Raw genomic sequence first — 9,779 nt, 5'->3', positions numbered from 1 at the left:
CAACCAGCTCCCCTCAAACTCCCCCTCCCCTCACCCACATCTGTAACCTGTGACTGATCCCCCAAACTTCCTCCACCCCTCCCCAACTCACCCAATCTCCCTCCCTTCCACCCCACCCCTCTCCCATTGACCCCATCCCAAACAGCCCCTCCTTCCCCCCCACTGGGAGCTGAGTGACGTCTCCAGGGCTGCAGCTCTCTGATTGGACCACGACTTTTACTTGTACACTGGGTGCCAGTCTGACTTCTCTCCCTGTCCCCGAGCCAAAGCTGCCAAACGAGTAGGACTGAAGGGATTCATGCTGGGGCAGCTGGGTGTTTGGGAGGGGTGTACCAGGGCGGGGTTTGCTGGGAGCTGATATTGGCCGGGCATGTTAGTTTCACTTCTGTTCCCCAGGCCCTGCTTCCTGGCTGCAGATAGAGAAGCCACTTCCTGACTGTCTCAATGTAATGGCCTAGCTCTTTCTCCAGGGTCCCATCCGAGGGGGGTGGCATGGAGGGGACAGGGAGAGACCTTCTGCTGGAAACCTTGGATGATCTGAGGAAGGATGATCTCAAGAGGTTCAAGCACAAGCTGCGAGTGACCCGGCTGGAGGAGGGATACCAAGCCATCCCCTGGGGTCAGCTGGAGAAGGGGGATCCCGTGGATGTTACCGACCTGCTGATCAGTCACTACGGGGAGCGCTACGGAGTGGAGGTGGCTGTGAAGGTGCTGAGAGACATCAGGCAGAGACAGCTGGCAGAGAGACTCAGCAGAGCTGGTAAGGAACGAGCCAGGGAGAGACCAGCCTGTCCCTGATGCAGGAGTTTGCGGGCAGGGGGGGTGGATGAGACTGGGTGGGTTAAGAAATCTGTTTCCTCTCTCCCCAACCCCTGTTCAGCATCTGCTCTCTAGTATTTGTGTGCATGAGCTCTGCTTGACACCAACCTCAGCCTCTATCTGCAATACTTCTCCACTAGCAAGCACAAAGTGTGAGTGTAGAAGAGAAATTTTTAATGAATGGATGGAAGTCACCCAACTAATTAGGGAAAATGCTGCAAGCAGGATTCATAATCATAAAACTGTGAGCAGGACACACACCCCAGAGTGCGTGGGGCAGTGCCTTCCACCTCAAGTTCTTGAGTTTTACAACCAAAAGTTCCTTTTCTGTGCCCCTCTCTGGTCCCTCACCATACCCCACTCACTGTAGTTGTCCTTGGTCAGTGAGGCCCCAGGATTCAGAGGTTCATCTGTGTGAGTTCACCTCCCACCCGAGGAAGAAGGCACCTTGCTTGCTCCGCAATCTGAACACTTGCTCTGAACACGCCATTCCTTTCCACTCCGCTGGCCGGCCCACCAGCTGCCCTTCTGGCCACCTGCTCACCGGTCACCTGCTCGCCGCTCCTGCTGGCTGCCTGCTCGCCAGTCACCTTCTGCTGTCATCTGCCTCCCAACTCTTAGTGATTATCAGCTCTTAGTGGGGGAACCTGAAGATCAGGCTGGGCAGAAATGCTGCCCCCCCGCAGTGATTTCAGCTCTAGTGAACACTTAACAAAACAAAAACTCCTAATAGAGCCTATCTAGCTCTATCATTGAACAGGGGGGAGGAACAGGTTAAGCCAGACTGGGGGACCCTTGGGCAGAGACCACACCTCCTGTCTGGGACACCTGCCCCCACCCCTTTTACTCTCACAGGGGTCTGGCATTTGAGCCCCTGGCTTAGTGAGTTCCTTTCAGCTGAGGGTGACCCCTCAATCAGGACAGGCTGAGCACAGTTCTGCTCCCCTTTACTCATACAATAAAGACAACAACGTTGATAACGACATTTCACTACCCCTCCATTCAGTACTAAAGTGATCTGTAACCCAACACTAGCCAAAGTTGATCAATTCGAGCAAGGCAGTTCTATCTGCTTGATACATAAGCAATTTGCTCCTGAAGTCTCTCCCCCTCCCCAGCTAGCAGGTTGGCAGGTTTTATTAAGAAGTGATCTTTCTTCTTTGTGCAAATTATACCTGTTCAGTATGCCCAGCTTGGGCTGCTAGGTAACTTTGGACAAGTCACTTCACCACCTTGTGCCTCAGTTTCCACATCTATAAAATGGGGGTGATGATACTGATCTCCTTTATGAGACACTTTGAGATGTACTGATAAAAAGCATTAGATGAGAACTAGGTATAATTATTAGTATTAGAAACAGGGAGAGAGACAATATTACATAGTGGAACATGATATCCCTAGATGAATCATCAGTCAAGGTTATTGAACCTATAACCCAGGGATGGCCAACCTGCAGCTCCGGAGCCACATGCGGCTCTTCTGAAGTTAATATGTGGCTCCATGTATAGGCACTGACTCTGGGGCTGGAGCTACAGGCGCCAACTTTCCAGTGTGCTGGGGGGTGCTCACTGCTCATCCCCTGGCTCTGCCACAGGCCCTGCCCCCACTCTACCCCTTCCCGCCCCCTCCCCTGAGCCTGCCATGCCTTCGCTCCTCCCCCATCTCCCAGAGCCTCCTGCACGCCACGAAACAGCTGATCGGGGAGGGAGGGGGAGGCGCTGATTGGCAGGTCTGAAAGTGGGTGGGAGGCGCTGGGAGTGGGGTGGGGGAGCTGATGGGGGGCTGCTGACGTATTACTGTGGCTCTTTGGCAATGTACATTGGTAAATTCTGGCTCCTTCTCAGGCTCAGGTTGGCCACCCCTGCCATAACCTCTGGCTCTAACAGCATAAGCCTCTACTGCCTGAGCTAAAAGAGCAAACCTAGTAAAACGCAACGATAGTAGGAGTCTCAAACACTACGTTTGGTTTAGTCACTAGATGGCGGCAGTGAGCCATTTCTGTTCAGCTGGGTTATGCTATAATTTATATAGACTGGAATTAACAAAGGTTCCCAAGGCGAGTTAGGCATCCAAACTGCGTTGAATTTCAGTGGGAGCTGGCCCTCTACCTATTTTACTCCCTTTGCATGTTCAAAACACCGGACACACATCAACTGATTACTAGACAGACAGATCCCTGTGTCATTAGAAAAAGAGGATTATTCAGCGCTGATCATTTGTGCCTCATCTTGTTTCTTTTGTTAGGGTCTATAAATCCAGGGCAGGAATCGGAGACTTTAAGAGCGACTCAGAGCCAGGGGAAAAACATGGTTCAAATCGGTGTGAGGAATCAGCCGTTGGGCAAGACCCAGAAACAGAATTTTCCCAAGGTAATTCCTACTATTATTATTTATTTATTTATTTATTTGTATTACCATAGCACTGAACAAAAAGACAGTCCCTGTCCCAAAGAGCTTATGAACTAAGTATAAGACAAGCGACAGCACATGGAGACAGACAGATTGACGGGGGGAGTAAAAGGAAACAATGAGATAATATTGGTCAGCATGATGGGCAGTGTTCTCAGTGCACCAGCTGCCTAGCCACTGTCAAGTTTTTTGTTGGCATCACAGCAAAGGAGAGTCTTGAGGAGGGTTTTCAAGTTATTTTTGCAGGTGTTTACAGAGAGCTTCTCCCAAGCATGAACGGCAGCGTAGGAGAAAGCAAGAAGATACTTGTTTGAAAATTTAACAAGTGGGTGACGGAGACTGGCATCATAGAATAAGAGGGGCTAGGATTCAATAACTTGATATCAAATGAGAGATGATAGGTTGGGTGGGGATTGGCTGCGAAGGGCCTTGAAAATGAAGACAGGTAACTTATCTTTGATGTGATGGAGAAGGGGAAGCCAAATGGAGGTGACATGGTCAAAATGACCAGCAGTGGTCTGAATGGATACAAGAAAAGCAAGATTTCATTTGTCGGGATCAGAGAGAAGTATGCTGCAGACATCAAGACTTGAGATGATGAGACCCTGGATGACACTTTTAGTTGTGTGGGTGTGACGGGTTCCTCGGGGTGTAACCTGGAACTGGGGTACTGCTGAGCCCTCTGTCTTACCAACCTGGCTCCATCTCACACTGTATGCTGTGACAACCTGCAAACCCGTCCAGGTCCTGCACTCACACAGTCATCCACAGGCAGGGACACACCCAGTTGAGTTACATGAATGCTTTCACCAGTCATACATGAACCAACAATAGAGAGGCTTCAGCCAACTCCCTCCAGCTCCCTAGCCTAGGACCCCAGAGTTCTCACCCTGATAGACAATACAAGCAGATCACAGATCTTCCATACACAGGCGGGACTACCTCCCCAGTTCAGTCTGTGTTCTCTAGACGTGTTTCCAGGTGTTGAGTTGTGGGGAGAGTGAGGACAAGTGATGATGTCACTTCCCCCTTTTATAGCTCGCTGGAAATGTCTTTTGCTATGACATGAGTCAAAAAGTCTCCATTGTGTATGTGCTCACTTTGAGAGGGCTTCATTGTATACAATTCCTGATGTAGTCCTTGTGTATTTCCCTTAAAGGGTCATCATCAGTGTCTGGCTTCTCCATTGTTGTGCCTGAAAGGCTGTTTGTGGGTGTTTCCAACTCACAACATATTTCAGTAACACACACAGAGCAAAACTTCATAACCTCACATATAATGCTAGCACATACAATCCAACAGGATATTAATACTTGACAGATCAAGACTTTTAAAATGATACCTCACAAGGCATCCTTTATACAAAACATCTCATCATTATATGACAGGTTATATGACAGACGTGAATAGCCAGGGTGTTGCTTTGGAATACAGAGTATTACAGTGGATGATAGAAAAGGCTGTATTTTAGAGATGTTCTGCAGAAAGAATCAGCAAGACTTAGACATAGCCAGGATACGAGGACCTAGAAAGAGGTCTGCAAGATGACAGCCAGGTTACAGACCTGAGTGACAGGCAGGATGGTGTCAGGTGACAGGCCTGAGTGAGTGGTGGTGTTGTCCACAGTGATTGAGAATGCTAGCAGGGAGGGAAGAGGAGAGATTGAGAGCTCTGTTTTAGCCATGTTGAGCTTGAGCTGATGACTAGACATCCACAAGGTGGGGACAGAGAGAGAGGCCTGGATTTTAGTTTCTACAGGAGACAGGTCTGGAGTAGAGAAGTAGATCTGTGAGTCGTAAGCGTAGAGATGATAGCTGAATTTGTGTTGTACTTAAAGCTGGAATGTTAACTATTTTTTAAATATAAATAACAATATTAAGTGCTCATAAATTATGGAGCTAAGGGACAGATATGGTAGAAAATTACACATTCCATTCCATGAGAAATCCCAATATTTTGACATTCTTTTTTTGTTCCAAATCAGTATGAAAAGTAAAAATATTGCATTTTTTCATTAAATGAAAAATTCTAAACAAATTTCCATTCTTAAATGGCAAATTGTTTTGCATTGAGCCAGTTTGACATTAAACTGCATCTGACTAAGGTGATGCAGACCTTCATGGGAGTTGTAGTTCAGATACCTCGTGCCTTCATTCTCCTCTATGGTACATGCTTCCTGCTGTACATCTGGAGCAACTCCACTGGAATCAGTGGAGTCAGGGCCAGATTCTGATCCTGGTGATCCCACTACAAAAATCCAGACCAACCACACTCATGTCAGTGGAAGTAGGGCTGGATTCGGGTCTCAGTGACCCCAGTGTAAATCCAGAATGACCCCGCTGATGTCAATGAAGTTAAGACTAGGAGGGAACAATTCTGCTTGGCTAGGGGAAGGGCTGAGGTTCAGAGAAATACTAGACTATGCATCTTTGCTGTCATAAATGTCTATGGTTCTGCAATACTGCCCCAATCTCAAAGAAAAAAATTACATAGTAAAAAAAGGCTGCGAATTTGATTCTGAGATGGCATCAACCCTGAAATCTCTACTTCTGTTTTACTCCCTTCCTGCAGAAAGAAGAGCATTTCATGACATCCTGTCCAGGCTAAACCTGGAGCGGCACAGAAGCAGGAAGTTCAGGCTAAGCAATCTGCAGGAAATCAGCGCAGAGAGTGTAGCGATCTGGGCTCCTCACACATTAGGGGATTTACCGGGGCATTTCCTGAGGAAGCTCATGGCTCTGAGTGGGATGGTCAGAAACACAAGTCTTGGGCATCAGGCACCAGATGAAGGAATCAGTGAGGATGAGGAGGAGCTGGATAGTGGGGACAATATTTTCCAATGTAGTGACACTGACACTACTGATTCTCTGCACCCCCTCGATGTTCTCTGTGCCGTGCTCCTTTGCTCAGACAGTTTCCTGCAGCAGGAGATCCTGTCCAGAATGTCCATGTGCCAGTTTGCCCTCCCTCTGCTGCTACCTGCCCTCGACACCCCCAAGTGCACCCTAATGCTGTGGGCCATGAGGGACATTGTGAGGAAGTGGAGGCCGCACTCCCTGGCAGACAGCAGAGGGTTCAGAGAGGAGAGCCTGGTGCTCACAGCAATGCCAACCATTTCCTTTGTGCGGCTGGGGAGCTGCAGCTTCTCCAAGTCCAAACTCCTCAATGAGGTTCTTAGCCCCTCCCAGCAGCACCACGATTTCTTCATCCATCGGGACATGGAGTCTGGGAATGTCCCTCGGGAAATCGCAGATGGGCTGGTTGAGATTTCCTGGTATTTCCCTGGTGGGAGGGAAAATTCAGATCTTTTCCCAGAGCCCATCGCAGTTACAAACCTGCGTGGAGACATTGAGTCGCACCAGCTGCAGTTCAGCTTTTTAACAGAGGTCTCCTCAGCAGTGTTGATAGTTACTGAGAGCATCAACGAGAGATAATACACGCTCTTATCATCTCTGCAGGGATCAGCCACTAAATACTACTTCATCCTCAGTGCCCTGGCGGACAAACACAGTGAGTCACTTGAAGAACTTGCGAAGTTGGCTCCTGTCTTAACACCGGATAAATCCCATGTGCTGGAGAATGTGAACACCAGAACTAATGTGCAGCTCATAAAGAAGCTTCAGTCCACCATAGGCATCCTAACGATGTCTGCTAACAAGAGTATCAGTACTGCAGCCATGGCTGTGACGGCACGTAAACTAGGAATCCAGGTAGATGAAGATTATGAACAATGTCAGAGCACAAGCAACTGGGCTACAGAAATCACTGCAAAAATATAAGATGTGGCAAAGTATAAGAGGGAAATGCTGAGACTGCAAGGGGACATTTGGAAAACGTGGGTTAAATTAGAAAAGAAGCTGTGCAGAATGAATAGGGAGGCATCCACGGAGACACAGGAATCTCATCTGCGTGAGAAAGTGTTAGAGTTACAAGCACAATGGAATCAATGTGATATCAGTGTCGGTACCATGAAATTTATTACTGGAATAGAAAAACGTTCGAAAGTGGAAGTCCACAGCTTCCTAAAATGGATGAGATTTAATCTGGAGAACATTAGTAGGGGGAATAAAAAACTCTCTCTAATGGAAAATAAATATAAAGAGGAATATAAAACTGGAGGCAATGACCCTAAAAGTTTATCAGAACTAGAGGAATTATTCTCTGCCAGCTCCTTACGGGTGGAGCATTTCATGCGTGAATTGGGGCAGTTTTATGAGACAGAATGCACAAAGGTCAAAGAAGGAATAAAAGCAAATTGGCAGAGGCGATTCATCCATGTCCCGGATATAGCTGCTGACCTGATAGTGGAAGGGTTTCCCATGGAGCTGATCGATGGAGATGTATCCAACATCCCACTGCAGTGGGTGACAGATGTTCTGACTCAGCTCCATACCAAGCTGGGGGGAAGGTCCAGAATGCTGGTTTTAACGGTGCTGGGAGGGCAGAGCACTGGGAAATCCACCCTCCTCAACACCATGTTTGGCCTGCAGTTTGCAGTGAGCAGTGGCCGATGTACGCGAGGAGCCTTCATGTCACTCATTAAAGTGGCAGAGAACTTTCGGCAGGAACTGGGCTGTGATTTCATCCTGGTGATAGACACAGAAGGCCTGAAAGCCCCTGAACTGGCCAAGCTGGAGGATAGCTATGAACATGACAATGAGCTGGCCACACTGGTGATTGGACTGAGTGACATAACGATTGTTAACATGGCCATGTCGAACGCCACTGAAATGCAACATATTCTGCAAATTGTGGTCCACACATTTCTCAGAATGAGGGAAGTCAGGCACAAACCTTACTGCCAATTTGTGCATCAGAACATCAAAGATGTGTCTGCACATGAACAAAACACTAGGGATATGAACCGTCTCCTGGGGCAGCTAAATGAAATTACCAAAGCTGCAGGAAGGATGGAAAAACAATGCAGGGAAACTAAAATTTCTGACATCATGGACTATGATCCACAGAAATAAAACTGGTACATCCCTGGGCTATGGCATGGAGTCCCCCCCATGGCACCAGTGAATATAGGATACAGTGAGAGCGTATGTGAACTAAAGAAGTATTTGTTTAAACTTATAAGGAACTCTTCACTGAGCAGCCCCCGTAAGGACTGCCTATGGAGAAACAAATACAATTCATGATTCCTAAGGAAAATTAATAAGGAAACCGATTTTTTTTTTCAATACAATTCCAATCTCCCATCAATTTATGCTACAATTAAAGGTGATTGAAATACCCTAAATAAACATTCTGAGTATGTGTTTAATGACTAACCACATTAGTTACACTGAAAAAACATCCTTGTATTCAGGTGGGTTTCTCTTTGGTTGTTGAAACTTGCTCTCTACCTGTAACTTGCCTTTCTTACTAACTCCTACCAGCGAAAACAATCCTAAACCAAACATTTCTGCTGAGCTTAGCTGTGCCTATGGCCTTCCCTACAAAATCTCTTATGTTCTTTCCCCTAGTTTTATTCTGTCTCATTGAGACATTCAGAAACTTTCGGTACCCCCTGCTCAGGGCTGATAGAATTCACCTGGTCTGACACAAGGGTGAGTCAGCACAAACAACTGCATCTCTATGCAGAGTTCTAACCTCTGATTCAGCAGGGTTAGCTCTGAATTCCTAGGCAGGGTCCCAGAAAATGGCATCCTCTTACATTTTCTCGAGACTGCTGGAGCAAAGGTGAAATCCAGTGAGCAGTTAATCCAGGGACAATGGAGAATAGCTGGAGAATAGATCAAGACCTGCACAACCCAGGTATCTTGTGGCTAGCAACTGTCTGTGCATGCAATAGAAAGTGGAATTCATTGCAGGTCCCTCTTATGGTCTGGCCCATGCTATATGCTTTGTTCTACTGTCATGTCTGGGAAGCAGCAGACAGGCTCTTAAATTAACATTATACTTTTAGATTGTTAAGTGAATTTGATGGATAAGGATTTATTTTGCATGCTGTGTACTTTGCAGCAAAATGTTTGCAAAAGGAACAATTGGAGGAATAAAGAGAAACAGTTGAAGACAGAGTCTCCGACACATGGCAGTTCCCCTCTGCTCCCTCTCACACTGATAGGATGTTGTCTTTTACTTCTTTTCATTTATTTGTAGACATCTCTAAGTGGCTCTTCCCTGTCGCTTCTGAGCAGTTCAGTACTTATTGCTTAGTTAAAGGACATTTTGAACTGAAAAGTCTTTTCAAACTGAAAAAAACAAAAAGTTTCATTTTGCAAATGTCAACAAAAAAGTGGGGGCGGTTTTGGTTTGGTTTGGCTAGTTGATTTGTTTTGTTTTACAATTTGGCGGAAAGGACACAAATTAACAAAATGTACACAATCCTTGCAGATTGTCTAATAATATGCACTAGTTGGTGTGCAAAGAATGAGTGCAAATGAACTCCCCTTTATACACAAGGCCCTTACTAAGGGTACGTACTGCAGCCAATATAATGCCGCCCCCTGTCTGCACAGAGCTCACTGAAGGGTTGGAACTATAGGCATTTTGGGGGAAAAGCACATGTAATGTGTCCCACTCCTTCACATTATTGACCCAACA

The 9,779-nt window shown here is 46.8% G+C and overlaps 1 pseudogene; it reads left to right on the top strand.

Annotated features, from left to right (window-relative positions):
• Nucleotides 1-492: 492 nt before the first annotated feature.
• On the top strand, nucleotides 493-8,371 carry LOC112106340 (annotated as a pseudogene).
• The last annotated feature ends 1,408 nt before the right edge of the window (nucleotides 8,372-9,779 follow it).

The sequence above is a fragment of the Terrapene carolina genome, unplaced genomic scaffold, assembly GCF_002925995.2.
Source record: "Terrapene carolina triunguis isolate 2854851 unplaced genomic scaffold, T_m_triunguis-2.0 Scaffold571, whole genome shotgun sequence".
NCBI classification, from domain to species: Eukaryota; Metazoa; Chordata; order Testudines; family Emydidae; genus Terrapene; species Terrapene triunguis.
This window is presented reverse-complemented; position numbering and strand designations above follow the sequence as displayed.